Below are 18,063 nucleotides of genomic sequence, written 5' to 3' on the forward strand. Positions count from 1 at the left end.
TGCTGTCAGCCTGCATGGAGCAGTCAGAGCTGTCAGCCTGCATGGAGCAGTCAGAGCTGTCAGTCTGCATGAAGCAGTCAGAGCTGTCAGTCTGCAAGGAGCTGCCAGTCTGCAGGGAGCTGTCAGTCTGCAGGGTGCTGTCAGCCTGCATGGAGCAGTCAGAGCTGTCAGTCTGCATGAAGCAGCCAGAGCTGCCAGTCTGCAAAGAGCTGCCAGTCTGCAAGGAGCTGCCAGTCTGCAAGGAGCTGCCAGTCTGCAAGGAGCTGTCAGCCTGCATGGAGCAGTCAGAGCTGTCAGTCTGCAAGGAGCTGCCAGTCTGCAGGGTGCTGTCAGCCTGCATGGAGCAGTCAGAGCTGTCAGTCTGCATGAAGCAGCCAGAGCTGCCAGTCTGCAAAGAGCTGCCAGTCTGCAAGGAGCTGTCAGTCTGCAGGGAGCTGTCAGTCTGCAAGGAGCTGCCAGTCTGCAGGGTGCTGTCAGCCTGCATGGAGCAGTCAGAGCTGTCAGTCTGCATGGAGCAGCCAGTCTGCAGGGAGCTGTCAGTCTGCAAGGAGCTGCCAGTCTGCAGGGTGCTGTCAGCCTGCATGGAGCAGTCAGAGCTGTCAGTCTGCATAGAGCAGCTAGATCCGTCAGTCAGCCATGATCTTCTAGATCTGCCAGTCAACCAGATTCTTCCAGATCAGCCTGTCAACCAGAATCTGCCAGATCTGCTAGTCAACCAGAATCTTCCAGATCTGCTAGTCAACCAGAATCTTCCAGATCTGCTAGTCAACCAGAATCTTCCAGATCTGCTAGTCAACCAGAATCTTCCAGATTTGCTAGTCAACCTGAATCTTCCAGATCCGCCAGCCAGCCAGGATCTACCGGAGCCTACTACCTACCTGACCTTCATCTCAGTACTGGGCTTCCTCTCAGTACTGGGCTTCCCCTCAGTTCCGGGCTGCCCCTCAGTTCCGAGCTGCCCCTCAGTCCCGAGCTGCCTCAGTCCCGAGCTGCCCCTCAGTCCCGAGCTGCCCCTCAGTCCCGAGATGCCCCTCAGTCCCGAGATGCCCCTCAGTCACGAGCTGCTCCTCAGTTCTGTGGGGTTCTGGGTGAGGACTATTAGGCCATGGTCGGCGGCGAGGGTGGATTATCCCAGGACGCGAAGAGGAGGAACTAGGACATTAATGAAGTGGGGTCCACGTCCCGAGCCGGAGCCGGCACCATGGACAGACGCCCACCCGGACCCTCCCTATGGTTTTGAGGTGCGTCCGGGAGTCCGCACCTTGGGGGGGGGGGGGGGTTCTGTCACGCCTTGGTCATAGTGTTTTGTGTTTTCGTTATATATTTTGGTCAGGCCAGGGTGTGACATGGGTTTACGTGTTGTGTTTCGTATTGGGGTTCTATAGGATTGGGATTGCTATGATTAGGGGTGTGTCTAGTTAGGTTTGGGCTGCCTGAGGCGGTTCTCGATCAGAGTCAGGTGATTCTTGTTGTCTCTGATGGGGAACCGTATTTAGGTAGCCTCAGTTTCGCTTTGTATTTCGTGGGTGATTGTTCCTGTCTCTGTGTAGTTTCACCAGATAGGCTGTAATTAGGTTTCACGTTCCGTTTGTTGTTTTTGTATTTATTAGTTATTTCATGTATCGTCACTTTTTAAATTAAAGATCATGATTAACCACCACGCTGCATTTCGGTCCGACTCTCTTTCGACAAACGAAGAACGCCGTTACAATATCTACCCCTACCACTCCAGTATCCTGGTCACCTTACCCCGATACATATCTACCCCTACCACTCCAGTATCCCTGTCACCTTACCCCAAAACATATCTACCCCTACCACTCCAGTATCCTGGTCACCTTACCCCTATACATATCTACCCCTACCACTCCAGTATCCCTGTCACCTTACCCCAAAACATATCTACCCCTACCACTCCAGTATCCCTGTCAACTTACCCCAAAACATATCTACCCCTACCACTCCAGTATCCCTGTCACCTTACCCCAAAACATATCTACCCCTACCACTCCAGTATCCCTGTCAACTTACCCCAAAACATATCTACCCCTACCACTCCAGTATCCCTGTCACCTTACCCCAAAACATATCTACCCCTACCACTCCAGTATCCTGGTCACCTTACCCCTATACATATCTACCCCTACCACTCCAGTATCCCTGTCACCTTACCCCAAAACATATCTACCCCTACCACTCCAGTATCCCGGTCACCTTACCCCTATACATATCTACCCCTACCACTCCAGTATCCCTGTCACCTTACCCCAAAACATATCTACCCCTACCACTCCAGTATCCCTGTCAACTTACCCCAAAACATATCTACCCCTACCACTCCAGTATCCCTGTCACCTTACCCCAAAACATATCTACCCCTACCACTCCAGTATCCCTGTCAACTTACCCCAAAACATATCTACCCCTACCACTCCAGTATCCCTGTCACCTTACCCCAAAACATATCTACCCCTACCACTCCAGTATCCTGGTCACCTTACCCCTATACATATCTACCCCTACCACTCCAGTATCCCTGTCACCTTACCCCAAAACATATCTACCCCTTCCACTCCAGTATCCCTATTTTTAGTGCTACATTGATATTTATTACGGCATTGTTGGGTTTGGAGCTAGCAAGAAAGTCATTTCACTGTACTTGTGCCACGTGACATTAAAACTTAGGCTTTTATCTTAAAGCTAACAGGCTCTTATCTCTCCAAGGCCACTAATGTGCGGGTTTGTTGTGTGCTGCTCTGTCAGTATAGGTGGTGTGATGGAGGGTATGGTGATATCCTACCGGACTGGGAGGCAATGCAGGGATGATAACAACAGTTAAGTTATAGAGGAGTGTGTTTGGTTGCATCGACTTAGAGAAGACATGGATATGCTATTGTAGCATTGTGATGTTGTTCCCCTAGATTATGCAACATGTTGCACACAAGGACCAGTTCAAATAGGCCAGGTCAAGAGGGGATGTTAATAATTTGATAATAATAATTCAGTGTGTTTTTAAAATGTAATTACAGCTGCATAGCTAATGTTATTTTTGTGTGCAAACACTTTTTCATATCTATATTGTAAATACATTTGATTGTAAATTTGTAAAATTGTATATTTTGGTTTGGTCCATCGTATCTGTGTTACTGTCCCTTCCTACTGTTCTCTCTTGCCTGACCTTCAGCTAGCGAGGTATGTTGTCTTTGGCTCTGCTATTTTTCTATATAAAACCTTGGTAATGTTACACAATGTGCAGTTATGGTTGCATACGTTTTGTTACAATATGTACAATATAAATATTTATGTTAACAAGTTTTACCGAGCTCGCTAGCTAGGGTACCTATCTCGCGCAGGTGCCTGAGAGCTGTGACTGTGCCAAGGGCTAACATATTGTACGTTGTCTCTTCGTGTGCAGGACAAATAAAAATCCAACAAGCAGACCTCCAGTTGTGTTAGTGTCCTCATTCAATTACACAACGCAGAACCAACCACGCTACACTACGACACAGTATGACTGAAAATGAAGCAGTTTTCAAAAATTCAAAGTACTAGATTTGTGTGAAACATAAACAGCATGTTCTCTCATACAGACAACATACTGTATGTAACACAGGCTTTTAAAGGCCTAAACCTTACAAGACATGTGCAAGGTAGTGTACCATTTTATATTCAGGACACAGCTGTACGTAAAGCTGTACGTAAAATGTTCACAAGACTCAGCTTTTAAAACGTGTAACTGAGTTAGTGTGTATAGGCAGGCCGGGGCCGACAGACAGACACCACACACAAACCTGAGAAGTGGGGACTGTCCTGTAGTTTTGAGACAACACAGGTCGTCCATACACAGGGTCAGGAAGTTCAGAGAGGACGAGCTGCTTTACAAGCTGTGCACGCACACACTCTCACGCGCACGCACACACTCTCACACACACACACACACACACACACACACACACACACACACACACACACACACACACACACACACACACACACACACACACACACACACACACAGTAGGTGTTCAAGGGTATGGAGACTGTACGGTTGGCCGTGTGTGTTTTTGCGTGACAAGGGAGGTGTTGAGGGTGAAGGTTCGATTACGTCTCACTGTCGTATCAAAGTGAATTGAGCGTTTAGCTTATCTGACCACCCTGGCATTCCCGGACACACGTTCGCAGGGGGTGAAATAATATACACAACACTGCAAAATTAGACAGTGGCCCACAGATATAAATATTGATGTCCCTCGTCGGACTCATTTTTTTTCACCCATCATGCAGGCTGATATCAGAGAGGTCTGTGTGTGACATGAGCAGTGGTGGGTGCTGCTCACGCTGCTGCCACTGAAAGACAAGAGATAATGAAAGAATGAGGGAGAGTGAGGAGGCATCCCAAATGGCACCCTATTCCCTATATAGAGAATAGGGTGCAGGGAATGTAAGGAATAGGGTGCAGGGAATGTAAGGAATAGTACCATTTGGGATGCAGCCTGAGAGGCTGACGGAGGGAGGAAGGCATACGCCATTGAGGAGCGGTAGGTTCCATTGAACAGGCTGACCGTCTGGTATTGAAACGCACAATGGGACTCAGAGCGATGAGACACTTAGTCGAGATAAAGGGCGCTGCCGCTGTCTGTCGCCTGGGCTTTACTGCAGGAATGGCAGGATCGGCTCAGGACTATGGCAGAAATAAATGTCAGGGAAAATATCATTCAGGCACTAAAAAATAAAGCACTGTACTGTTCAGACTGGCAAGACAGCCAGTAGTTCGGGACTTTCCCATATGTATCAGAAGTAGACTTCAACTCAGTGTGGAGAGTCCGAGTAGACTGCGCTTGGTGGATTAGACGAGACTGTGGAGATGAGATGGTTGGGTACCAAGTTGTCATGGGGGCTGGGGGTTGGCCATGAAAGTTCCTCTTCAGTTAGTCCACTCCATGTAGTACTGTGTGAACTCGAGTCACATGATTTGGACTCGAGTCTAACAAACTTGATGACTTGAGACTCAACAGAAAATTAAATAACTTTAGAGTTGACCTGGAGCCTCAAGAGTCGACCGACTTGAGACTGAGCGACTTCAAATGATGTGGCCAGGTTTTGTAACGTTTTGTCACTTGTTTTGTGGCAGTCTGTGGATTACTCTCCCCACAGCATCGCCCTTGCAAAAAAAACGTGCAACAGATTGGCTAGTGAAAGAAATGCACACTTAGCCAACTGATTGGACCAGCAAAATGTCAATCAACACAGTTGATCCCCAGATCTGTGCCTCAACACAATCGGAGCTCTACGGACAATTCCTTCGACCTCATGGCTTGGTTTGTGCTCTGACATGTACTGTCAACTGTGGGACCTTATATAGACGTGTGTGTGCCTTTCCAAATCATGTCTAATCAATTGAATTGATCACAGGTGGACTCCAAGTTGTAGAAACATCTCAAGGATGATCAATGAAAACAGGATACACCTGAGCTCAGATTCAAGTCTCATAGCAAAGAGTCTGAACATTTACTTACTTATTATTATTTTAGATTTGCAAAAAATTCTAAAATCCTGTTTTTGCTTTGTCATTATGGGGTATTTTGTGTAGATTGATGATTGAAAATGTTTATTAAATCAATTGTAGAATAAGGCTGTAATGTAACCAAATGTGTAAAAAGTCAAGGGGTCTGAATACTTTCGGAAGGCACTGTATGTCTCTGTCATTCTGGTTGTGTGTAATAGGAGCGCGCACCTCAGTGATCATAAAAATAGGCTATGTGGTCTGCACGCCACGCTTTGAAGTCAGCACGATGAATAAGATACAATTATCGTACCATGTATGAATGGTGATGAAATAGCATTATTAATCATTAAGTCTGATTAAGACCATTGTACTAATGTGATGGATGTGGAAATAGCCTTTTACATTGTAGAACCAGTTTATTGGATGTAATTGCCAATTTGGTGATTGTATGGTCATGGGAGGAGCCAAGTGCTTATGTACCTATTTGAGCTCCTGTTTTGATTTGGTTTCTCAAGGCGAGGCTGTGCAGTCTTGCCCTCTACCTGTGTCCGTTTAGATAGGACAGGTTAAGCCTGATACCGAGGCTATTTCCTGTGTATATTTGGTAAATGTACTTGTATATTATGTATGATATGGTGCTTTCACCATTGGATCACCAAGACCTGTAAATAAATCTACACTCTGAGCACGTCAAACTGCCTTGCCTTCTGCTGATTTCATGCTCTTATGACTGCAACATCTCCCTATTTTACAATTACATCATCAAAATGTGTTGTAGACAAAAGAATGAAAAGGCCTGGTAGCCTCAATAAATAGACAGATGTGATGCACGTATAGATAAAAACATTTTTTTACTTGACTTGCTCTTAGAATGCATGACTTGGGACTTGACTCGAGGCTCTGGCCATTCTACTTGGGACTTGACTCGAGACTCTGGCCATTCTACTTGGGACTTCACTCGAGACTCTGGCCATTCTACTTGGGACTTGACTCGAGACTCTGGCCATTCTACTTGGGACTTGACTCGAGGCTCTGGCCATTCTACTTGGGACTTGACTCGAGGCTCTGGCCATTCTGCTTGGGACTTGACTCGAGGCTCTGGCCATTCTACTTGAGACTTGACTCGAGACTCTGCCCATTCTACTTGGGACTTGACACGAGACTCTGCCCATTCTACTTGGGAGTTGACTTGAGGCTCAGACCTTGTGACTTCCTTGTAACTTGAATAATAGTGAATTGGTCCCACCTCTGTTATTTAGTATGCCATGTAAGGTATAGGTGTAGGAAGAAATGGTCTTTAAAGGACAGGGGCTGGGAGAAAGTGGGTCTGGTCTGTTGGGCTCTGGTGTTTGTCCCGAATAAAGGCTATGCCTACTCCAGACAGACTGGGAGACAGATGCAATGTACTCTAACACAGTGAGCCAGAATTAGAGAAGTCTCTGCCTGGGAGGCAGAATGAGGCAGTCTTATAGAGGCCTGGGAGGCAGAATGAGTCAGTAGTAGGGGTGTGAACGTTTAAACACTTAAACAACATTGGGATCATTAGCGTTTAGAAAAAATCCCTAACCGAAAAGTTATTTTATTTATTTTTGTACAAAATTAAAATCACAATGCAGTTACCACTAAACAGGTACATATTATCATAATAAAGGGAAACATTTAAATGTAAGAAATACCTCATATCCAACAATGCTGTCATGTCAATAGGAGGTATGAATCTTTCTAAATGTTTTGCAACAGATCTAAAGCACACTGTAAGCCATGGTCGTTAACAGTTGGAGAAATGGCAGAGTGAGACAGGGAAGAGAAAGCAGATATACTTTACTGTCGGCTTCAATGCACTAATGGCATATCTAGAACCAGCCAACAAGATGCCTTGTTGAAAAACCATAAGGGCCCTGATGCACAAATTGTACAATGATTGCGCTGCAAGTACAAAGCGCGAGCCCGGGAGGCCAAGTGAGGCAGCTTGAACCCAGTCCAGCAGGACGGGCCTGTCTGCTGCTTGCCCCGGCCTGTTTAGCCCACAGCAAGAGACCCCACTGCAGCTACACACAGGCACTATGTGTGTTTGTGCGTATATATATGTGTGTGTGCATGAGAGACAGCACCAGCACAGCCAGCGAGGTGGAGGAGGGGGGCACGTCAAAAACAATCAGACCAATTCTGTGGAATCGCGGTGGGGACAAATAAATAGAGAGGTCGAGTCAAATTACATTCATTAATTTCCTCTCTATTTTCTCATCTTTCTTTCTCTCTCTCTCTCTCTTCCCCATATCACTTCCCATCCTCTCTATTTTCTCATCTCTCTCTCTCTCTCTTCCTCCTACCACTTCCCATCCTCTCTTTCTGCCCTGCTGTAGCTGCACAAGGTTCCTCTCCTCTGCAAAGTGCTGCAGAGAAGGGGGGGGGGGGGGACAAGCTGGCTCCGTGAAATTGGAATGTGCAGCCAAGAACAACTCTGCTGACCATGGCACGCTGTGTACCTGACCGTACCAACCGAACCCTCAGCCCTGCTCTGGCTGTACTGCCAACTTTTTCTGTCGCGATACCTCCTTCCCTCCCTCTCTCCCTCCATTCCCCTTTCTATTCTCAATCTCTCTCGTTCTCACTGTCTCTCCATTCTCACTCCCTCTCCAGAAAGAAAGAACGAGAGAGAGAGAGAGAGACAGAGAGAAAAGGAGGGAAAGAGGGAGGTAAATGTAGGGCTGTGGCGGTCATTACATTTTGTCAGATGGTGACTGTCATAAAAATAACTGCAGGTCTCATGGTAATTGACAGTTAATTAACATAAACACGTTTAGCATCTCCGGCTTCCACGCATAGCCTACAAGCCACTGATGCTGACCTTTGGAGTTATTATTTTTTAAATGTAAATGTTACATTCAATATAGCCTACACCATCGCAATCAATCCATTGTTTATTTTAAGCAGGTCTACATTATGATATGAAGAACATTTTCAGAAGAACAGAATTGCATATTCTGATTTGTCCTTATGTTTGGCCCTAATCTGGCTATGCCATACGGCTGAGGGCTACACTAGTTCATGTATCAGGCAAGATTGGCTTAGAATTCCAGTGGCATTGTTAAATGTTATTTTATAGTAAAAACATTACAATTAAACATAGCTGAATAAAATAGAGGATATTTTTCCCCAAACAATTTACGAGGGAGTGCGCACATTCTGTGTTGAGAGGGTAACAAAGACACATCTCCTCCTATATGCTTCATTTAGAGTTATTTATGCACTTCGGGGCTCCCGAGTGGAGCAGCGGTCTAACGCACTGCATCTCAGTGCTAGAGGCGTCACTACAGACCCTGGTTCAATTCCAGGTTGTATCACAACCGGCCGTGATTGGGAGTCTCAGGGTGGCGCACTATTGGCCCAGCATCGGCTAGGGTTTGGCCGTGGTAGGCTGTCATTGGAAATTAGAATTTGTTCTTAACTGACTTGCCGAGTTAAATAAAGGTTCAATAAAATATAACAAACTTTAGTTGTGATAAACGTTAGTCTATATGTTTTGATTTCTAACACATTCTAAGGCTGCATGATACCACTAATGATTTGAAAAAAGTCAGATGAAAGGCATGCACTCTGCTCTGTTTCTTCCACAGGCTGCACACACTTCATCAGTCTCTTTAGTTGTGATACACACCTCATCAGTCTCTTTAGTTGTGATGCACACCTCATCAGTCTCTTTAGTTGTGATGCACACCTCATCAGTCTCTTTAGTTGTGATACACACCTCATCAGTCTCTTTAGTTGTGATACACACTTCATCAGTCTCTTTAGTTGTGATGCACATCTCATCAGTCTCTTTAGTTGTGATACACACCTCATCAGTCTCTTTAGTTGTGATGCACACACTTCATCAGTCTCTTTAGTTGTGATACACACCTCAGTCTCTTTAGTTGTGATGCACACACTTCACCAGTCTCTTTAGTTGTGATACACACCTCATCAGTCTCTTTAGTTGTGATACACACCTCATCAGTCTCTTTAGTTGTGATACACACCTCATCAGTCTCTTTTGTTGTGATACACACCTTATCAGTCTCTTTAGTTGTGATGCACACCTCATCAGTCTCTTTAGTTGTGATACACACCTTATCAGTCTCTTTAGTTGTGATACACACTTCATCAGTCTCTTTAGTTGTGATACACACCTTATCAGTCTCTTTAGTTGTGATGCACACACTTCATCAGTCTCTTTAGTTGTGATACACACCTCATCAGACTATTCTTAATCTAATCTGGTCTTTACATATAGACTACAAAAAAATACAGCATGTGTGGATTTATTTAGAATTTAGAAAGGCCAACCCAAACAAATGTCATCCATAGTCTGCAGTCGAATAGCGAATGGAGGTTACGTGCGGTTAAGTTTTGAACAGGTAGGCTACACCGTCTGTAAAGCAGATTAATGTGCTTCATTTGAGGAATTTACCAATAAATATAGCAGCATTCAAAACTCTGTTTTCACACGCGACTGCGCAATAATTTGTCTTATAAGAACATGCTTCACTAGGCTCGGCAGGCTATGTGCTCTCCAACCGTGATCCAGGGGTCCAAGGCCTTTAGCCTACGTTTGAAGTTATTTGGCCACTTTAGTTGTGATACAAAACTTTTCAAAACATATAAGCCTATGGGCGAGGCTACATGATGCATGTGACTGATTTGAAACAGTTGAAAAGAAAATATGCATTGACAAGTGATAATATTGTCACCCATCTCATCTTTACATATACTAAATATATGTGTGTGTGAAATTAGTTTTGATTTAGAATAGGTCATTATCATGCACCTGTCGGAACAGGGACAGGGAGAAAAAGACATGTCATCCATATATGTCGCTTTACCCGGGGTTCATTTACATATCAGCCAGGTAGGCTACTCCCATTGTAAAGCAATGTGCTTAATATTCAGAAAGTAGAGAAATAAATATAGTAGGCCTAGCCTATAGAAACTTGATGCGATCCTTCTCTTTTTAAGAGGCCATCTAAACTCTCTAAACTCTCTTTCCCACTCAAAAGCATAGTCTATAGAAATGTTGGTAACAGGAAAACTTATTTCATTCCATGCAATAACCAGCTATGAGGGGCTGGTTCTTGCTGCGCAACAAATTCTATTCTGCTCAAACTCTGAATGCCAGGGCTCTCATGAAGTGTTTGATTCGATTTTAGATTGCATTTATGTCAGAGTAATTAGACAGACAATAGAGTACCGGCCATTAGCGACTGACCATTAGCAGGTTTGGTAGGCCACTAATAACCATCAGCGACATCAGAGCGCAGTTTGAGAAGCCTAGTTACCATGCCTCAACAGTCACGTGGAATTGGACTGAAGTCATGACTCTTGACTGCTGGTGTGGCGGTACTTTGGTCACCGTAACAGCCCTGAGGGAGAGAGAGAGAGGGAGGGAACCTTGCATGGAATAGTCAGAGGGAATGTGTTTAAGAAGGTGTTCTGGAATGGTTGGTGCATCTAGCCATCTATTTCCATTATCGTATCAACTTGTAGGAAGAAAGGAAGGAGGAGATAAAAACATACACCTTCTCTCTTAGACCCTCATCCCTGTGTCGAGGTGAGGTGGAGGATTATTTAAGATACTGTTTGAAGAGGTAGGGGTTCAGATGTTTCAGAAGATGGACAGGTACTCTGCTGTCCTAGCTTCAGGGGGAAGCTGGTTCCACCATTGGGGTGCCAGAACAGAGAAGAGCTTGGACTGGGCTGAGCGGGAGCTGCCCTCCTGTAAGGGTGGGAGGACAGAGAACAGCTTGGACTGGGCTGAGCGGGAGCTGCCCTCCTGTAAGGGTGGGAGGACAGAGAACAGCTTGGACTGGGCTGAGCGGGAGCTGCCCTCCTGTAAGGGTGGGAGGACAGAGAACAGCTTGGACTGGGCTGAGCGGGAGCTGCCCTCCTGTAAGGGTGGGAAGACAGAGAACAGCTTGGACTGGGCTGAGCGGGAGCTGCCCTCCTGTAAGGGTGGGAGGACAGAGAACAGCTTAGACTGGGCTGAGCGGGAGCTGCCCTCCTGTAAGGGTGGGAGGACAGAGAAGAGCTTGGACTTGGCTGAGCGGGAGCTTCCCTCCTGTAAGGGTGGGAGGACAGAGAACAGCTTAGACTGGGCTGAGCGGGAGCTGCCCTCCTGTAAGGGTGGGAGGACAGAGAACAGCTTAGACTGGGCTGAGCGGGAGCTGCCCTCCTGTAAGGGTGGGAGGACAGAGAACAGCTTAGACTGGGCTGAGCGGGAGCTGCCCTCCTGTAAGGGTGGGAGGACAGAGAAGAGCTTGGACTTGGCTGAGTGGGAGCTTCCCTCCTGTAAGGGTGGGAGGGCAGAGAAGAGCTTGGACTTGGCTGAGCGGGAGCTTCCCTCCTGTAAGGGTGGGAGGGCAAAGAGACCCGAGGTGGCAGAACGGAGAGCTAGGGTTGGGGTGTATGGTATGAGCATAGCCTGAAGGTAGGGAGGGGCAGTTCCTCTTGCTTTTTTGTAGATAAGCATCATGGTCTTGTTGTGGATGCCAGCTTCAACTGGAAGCCAGTGGAGCGTGCAGAGGAGCGGGGTGATATGAGAGAACTTAGGAAGGTTGAAAACCAGGTTGGCTGCAGCATTCTGGATGAGTTGCAAGGGTTTGATGGCACATGCGGGGGGCCCAGCTAACAGCGGGTTGCAGTAGTGCAGACGGGAGAGGACAAGTGCCTGGATTAGTTCTCTGAGTGGGCAGGCCTTCCGCGAGACGAAGAGCAGTTCCGTCTTGTCGAGGTTGAGCTTGAGGTGGTTGGCCCGACATTAAAGTTGAAATATTACGCAGAGAAGCGTGTCGCTACCTGGGTGTCAGAAGGGGGGAAGGAGAAAAGTAGTTGAGTGTCATCCACATAGCAATGATAGGAGAGACCATGTGAGGATATGACGGAGCCTAGTGACTTGGTGTATAGAGAGAAGAGGAGAAGGCCTAGAACCAAACCCTGGGGGACACCAGTAGTACGAGTATGTGGTGCAGACACAGATCCTCTCCAAGTAGGAGCGTCCTGCCAGGTCGGATGTAATCCAGAGTACGCATAGACTGAGACGCCCTGAAAGGGTGGAGAGGAACCACCATATGATGGTTCACAGTGTTGAAGGCAGCAGATAGATCTAGGAGGATGTGAACAGAGGAGAGAGAGTCAGCTTTGGCAGTGTGGAGAGCCTCTGAGACACAGAGAAGAGCAGTCTGGTTGAGTGACCCATTTTGAAGCCTGACTGGTTAAGGTGAAGAAGATTGTTCTGGGCGTAATAACGAGAAATTTTATCAGAGACATCACGTTCAAGTGTTTTGGAAAGAAAGATGAGTTGAGTGTTGGTTTCTTGAGGAGGGAAGCAACTCGGGCCATTTTGAAGTCAGAGGGGATGCAGCCAGTGGCCAGGGATGAGTTGATGAGGATGGAACACAGCCAGTGGTCAGGGATGAGTTGATGAGGATGGAACACAGCCAGTGGCCAGGGATGAGTTGATGAGGATGGAACACAGCCAGTGGTCAGGGATGAGTTGATGAGGATGGAACACAGCCAGTGGCCAGGGATGAGTTGATGAGGATGGAACACAGCCAGTGGCCAGGGATGAGTTGATGAGGATGGAACACAGCCAGTGGCCAGGGATGAGTTGATGAGGATGGAACACAGCCAGTGGCCAGGGATGAGTTGATGAGGATGGAACACAGCCAGTGGCCAGGGATGAGTTGATGAGGATGGAACAGCCAGTGGCCAGGGATGAGTTGATGAGGATGGAACACAGCCAGTGGCCAGGGATGAGTTGATGAGGATGGAACACAGCCAGTGGCCAGGGATGAGTTGATGAGGATGGAACAGCCAGTGGCCAGGGATGAGTTGATGAGGATGGAACACAGCCAGTGGCCAGGGATGAGTTGATGAGGATGGAACACAGCCAGTGGCCAGGGATGAGTTGATGAGGATGGAACACAGCCAGTGGCCAGGGATGAGTTGATGAGGATGGAACAGCCAGTGGCCAGGGATGAGTTGATGAGGATGGAACACAGCCAGTGGCCAGGGATGAGTTGATGAGGATGGAACACAGCCAGTGGCCAGGGATGAGTTGATGAGGATGGAACACAGCCAGTGGTCAGGGATGAGTTGATGAGGATGGAACACAGCCAGTGGCCAGGGATGAGTTGATGAGGATGGAACACAGCCAGTGGCCAGGGATGAGTTGATGAGGATGGAACACAGCCAGTGGCCAGGGATGAGTTGATAAGGATGGAACACAGCCAGTGGCCAGGGATGAGTTGATGAGGATGGAACACAGCCAGTGGCCAGGGATGAGTTGATGAGGATGGAACACAGCCCGTGGCCAGGGATGAGTTGATGAGGGAAGTGAGGAATGAGAGAAGGTCTCCAAAGATGGTCTGGAGGGGATGGGGTTGAGCAGGCAGGTTGTTGGGAGGCCAGACCTCACTAGTCGCAGGATGTCGTCTGGAGAGAGAGGGGAGAAAGAGGTCAAGGCGTAGGGTAGTTCTGTGTGAGCGAGACCAGTGGACTCTAAGTCGCGGATGTTGTCAACCTTTTTTTACAAAGTGGTTGACAAAGTTGTCTGCCGAGAGGGAGAAGGGAGGGGCTGGAGGTTTAAGGAGGGAGGAGAAGATAGAGTTAGAGACAGAATCTTGAAATTTCTCGTGGTAGAAAGTGGCTTAGCAGGGGACACAGAGGAAGAGACAGTAGAGAGGAGGAAGTGAAAGGATGATAGGTCCTCTGGATGTTTAGTTTTCCTACATTTCCCTTCAGCTGCCTGCAGCCCTGTTCTGTAAGCTCGCAATGAGTCACTCAGCCACGGAGTAGGAGTGACGATCCTGCCGGGAGGAAAGGGGTCAGTGCAAGTCCAGCCAACAGCGAGTTGCTGTTGGATGCGGAAAGGGAGGAGAGTAGGGTGGAAGAGACAGGAGGGAGAAAGATTTAGCAGAAGGGAGAGATGATAGGATAGAAGAGGAGAGAGGAGTGGGAGAGTGACGATTGCGACGGCGCATGACCATCTGGGTAGGGGCTGAGTGGCTAGGGTTGGAGAAGAGGGAGACAGAAAAGGAAACAAAGTTGTGATCAGAGACCTGGAGGTGGGTTGCAGTGAGATTATTAGGCGAGCAGCCTCTAGTAAAGATGAGGTGAAGCATATTGCCTGCCTTGTGAGTTGGAGGGGACTGGGAAGGGTGAGATCAAAAGAGGCAAGGAGAGGAAAGAGAGAGTTGGAAAGAAATTAATCGAAGGCAGACGTCGGGAGGTTAAAGTCGCCAAGTACAAAGATGGGTGAGCCATCGTCAGGAAATGAGCTTATTAAGGTGTCAAGCAAATTGAGGAACTCTCCAAGGGCACCTGGTGGGCGATAGATGACAATAATGTTAAGCTTGAGAGGACAAGTGACAGTTACAGCATGGAATTCAAATGAGGAGATGGACAGGTGAGTGAGGGAGAAAAGAGAAAATCTCCACTTGAGTAGACCCATGCCGTTACCGGAACGACCAGATGCTCTCGGACATGGGTAGGTACCTAGATTCAGCCGCGGGATGGTCAGGGGGCCGGAACATAATTCAAATCATTTGTACAGTGCAAATCGACCACAAATAAGCCCAAAAATATATATTGTATTTTAAAATAACAATAATTTCATACCTTGGATTACATTGAGACGATCACATATTCCTCCTTTGGTATTTGTGGGAATACTTTGATTTCATAAATGAAACATATTTTGCTGAGTTCCTGGTGATTTTAGTATTTTTTAAACAAAATAAATCATTCACAGAATGGTTTTGTCCCGCGGATTACCCCCACCCTGCTCTCTCCATCTCTTCCTCCCTCTCTCAACCTTCTCCTTCTCTCTACCTTTCCATGTCCCGCTCTGTGCGGTGGGGTAATCCTGCTAAATCCTCTCTCTTAGTGCAACCCCAGCGTACGTACTGAGTCTTAGTCAGCAGCACAGCTAATCAACTGGAACACCAGCTACAGCCCTGCCTGGACACTCACTCAGCTCCCTCCACACCCCCTCACGCACCACTTCACCTCTCCAGCCACACACACGGACACGTAGCCCTAGCACTAGCCTATCCTGCTCTCTGACGCAAAAACAACAGCAACGATCCGCTACCCACGATACCCAATCACCGTGCCACACATTTCTCCGACATAGGCGAACACGATTGGAGGAGGGATGGGGGTGATGGGATGTCGGGGGGTGAGGGCAGGGATAGGGGCGGAGGTTTCAGGAGGGGTGAGGGAAGGAGAGTGAGGGGCTGGGTGGGGAGCAGTGGAGAAAGCTCAACAGTGCATTAGGGACAGCGCAGTGTGATTCGTTCCTTTCAGAGCACTTCAAAGGAGAGGGAGAGATAATCCGCCCCAACATTAGACCGGAATCATATGTCCGCAGAGGCTCCCTGAACGACTAACTGAGGTGGGGTGGGGGAGAGAGGGCTGGGGTTGGAAGATGGAGGGATTTTTCAATTTGCCATTAAATCAGAGATGATTGGAACGTGCCAGTCTCCTTCAAAAAGAAGATCCTCATCCATGGGCAAGCGGGCAGCAGAAAGAGAGATGCCTACCGTACCACCAGAAACTGTCTTCAATATCTTCCCTCTGTGATACTCAGTCAAAGGTTAAAAATATTTTTATAGTAAATCAAATAAAAAATCAAATCAAATTGTATTTGACACATGCGCCAAATACAACAGTGAAATGCTTACTTTACGAGCCCTTAACCAACAACACATTTTAGAAAATACCCCCCCAAAAATAAAATATAAGAAAAACAAAATAATTAAGGAGCAGCAGTAAATAACAATAGTTTAGGGTGACCAGACGTCCCCTTTTCCGGGGACAGTCCCCGTTTTTGGTGGCCTGTCCCCGGCTAGAGCTGTCCCCGTTTTTAACTGTGCGTTAAAAACAGACTGCAAAGTGAAATATTTTACTTGGCAAGAAAGACCGGGCAGCAAAGCCTACCGGTTGACGTCTCAATCGCGTTGTGCTGGTTTTGTCCAGCAGAGGGGGCTGCTCGCTATAGCAGCTTCATTCACTCTTCTTCTTCTACTAACTACTTGCTCGCGATAGTTTTAGAGAAAACTGCTGTTGAAAACTCGGCCAGAAGCTAGCAAGTGTCAGGTGAATCCGCAACATCACCACAAACGTATTTTCAAGTCAAGTAAGTTACAATCGTTTGGGATACTAGCTAGTGATGTTATAATGTCACAATTTATTATATAGATAGATGATCTGCTCTATAAGGTTTTAAATAGCTAACATTAGCTAGCATAACCTATGTAGACTAAGTTAGCTAAGTTAGCTAGCTACTTATTTTGAAAATATGATTGTATTCAATGAATGCACAATTAATTCTGAGAATATCTTTGTAGATTACAATTTTAATGGTTTGGCATTATAATAAGTAGTGTGAAAATATAGTTAGAAATGTTCATGGATAACATTAGCAGTGGAGAGGAAGGAGAGGAGGAAGACTGGATAGGAAGAAGAGTGAAGGAAACAGAGGAGGAAAGGTAAAGATATGGTTACAGATATGGTTACAGAGCCTGCCAATTTATTATTCCAAACAACGTTTTTGAGATAAAATACAGAAATGAGGCAAGCAATGGGAATCTGTGAACCAAAGTATTTGATCTAATAGTATGCTATTTATTAATACAGATTGGAGAGGAAGGAGAAGGGAAAATTAAGGGAGTAAAAAGAGTGAAGCAAGGAGGGTGTAGAAGAGTGAGGTGGAAAGGTGAAGAGAAGGAAAGAAAGACGAGTGAAGAAAAGAGGAGGAGAAGAAAAAGTTGAGAGTAAGAAGAGTGACACAAGGAGAACGAAGAAGAGCAGACAGATGAGATACAATGACTCTTTCCAAGAAACGGAAATGCACTTTATGAAAAACATGAGAGAATTTCCATTTATACGCTCAGGTCAAGACGATAGAATGGTTCACTGCACCCTTTGTCATTCCTCTCTTTCAATTGGCAGCCGGAGAAGAACGGCAGTGGTGGAACATCAGCAGACGAAAAGCATTAAGCCTCTCTGATTGGCCGTGTTAGTTTGCCCTCTGTCACCACATTCTTCAAGAAGGTAGAGCCTTCCCAAGAAGAATTTGATTTAGCTGTGCAGGAGGGTGTCTTTGCATACCACACTATGTGACACAATCATAGTTACAGATCTATGGACTGTACAGCACAACTGACACGGAAGCTTTATGAGCCAAAGTTTACATGTGCTAGGACAAAATTACATGTGGTAGGACCTAGACCAGGTTGAATTTGTGTCCCTGTCCATTGATGTGTCCAATCATGGACATGTAAAGCTGCTGCCAATAGTAGTCAGATATTGTAAGATATATGATGACAGCACATCTGTGGAAACAAAACTGCTTGATTTTGTTGAATTGAATGGAGAAACAGCAGAGAAAATTGCAACTGAGGTCCTGGTGGTCATCCAAAAGCGTAACCTGGAAAACATTCTCCGCCGACAACAAATATCAACTTTGGAGGACTGAATAGGCTGGGGAGGGTCAATGTCCATACCAAAGTTAAACA

General features: G+C 46.6%; 1 protein-coding gene across 4 annotated transcripts in view; it reads right to left on the reverse strand.

Annotated features, from left to right (window-relative positions):
* Nucleotides 1-18,063, reverse strand: part of LOC109873054 (protein Jade-1-like) — a 228,137-nt gene that overhangs the window by 62,948 nt on the left and 147,126 nt on the right. The window lies entirely within an intron of this gene.

This window comes from Oncorhynchus kisutch, linkage group LG28 (genome assembly GCF_002021735.2).
Source record: "Oncorhynchus kisutch isolate 150728-3 linkage group LG28, Okis_V2, whole genome shotgun sequence".
Taxonomy (NCBI): domain Eukaryota; kingdom Metazoa; phylum Chordata; class Actinopteri; order Salmoniformes; family Salmonidae; genus Oncorhynchus; species Oncorhynchus kisutch.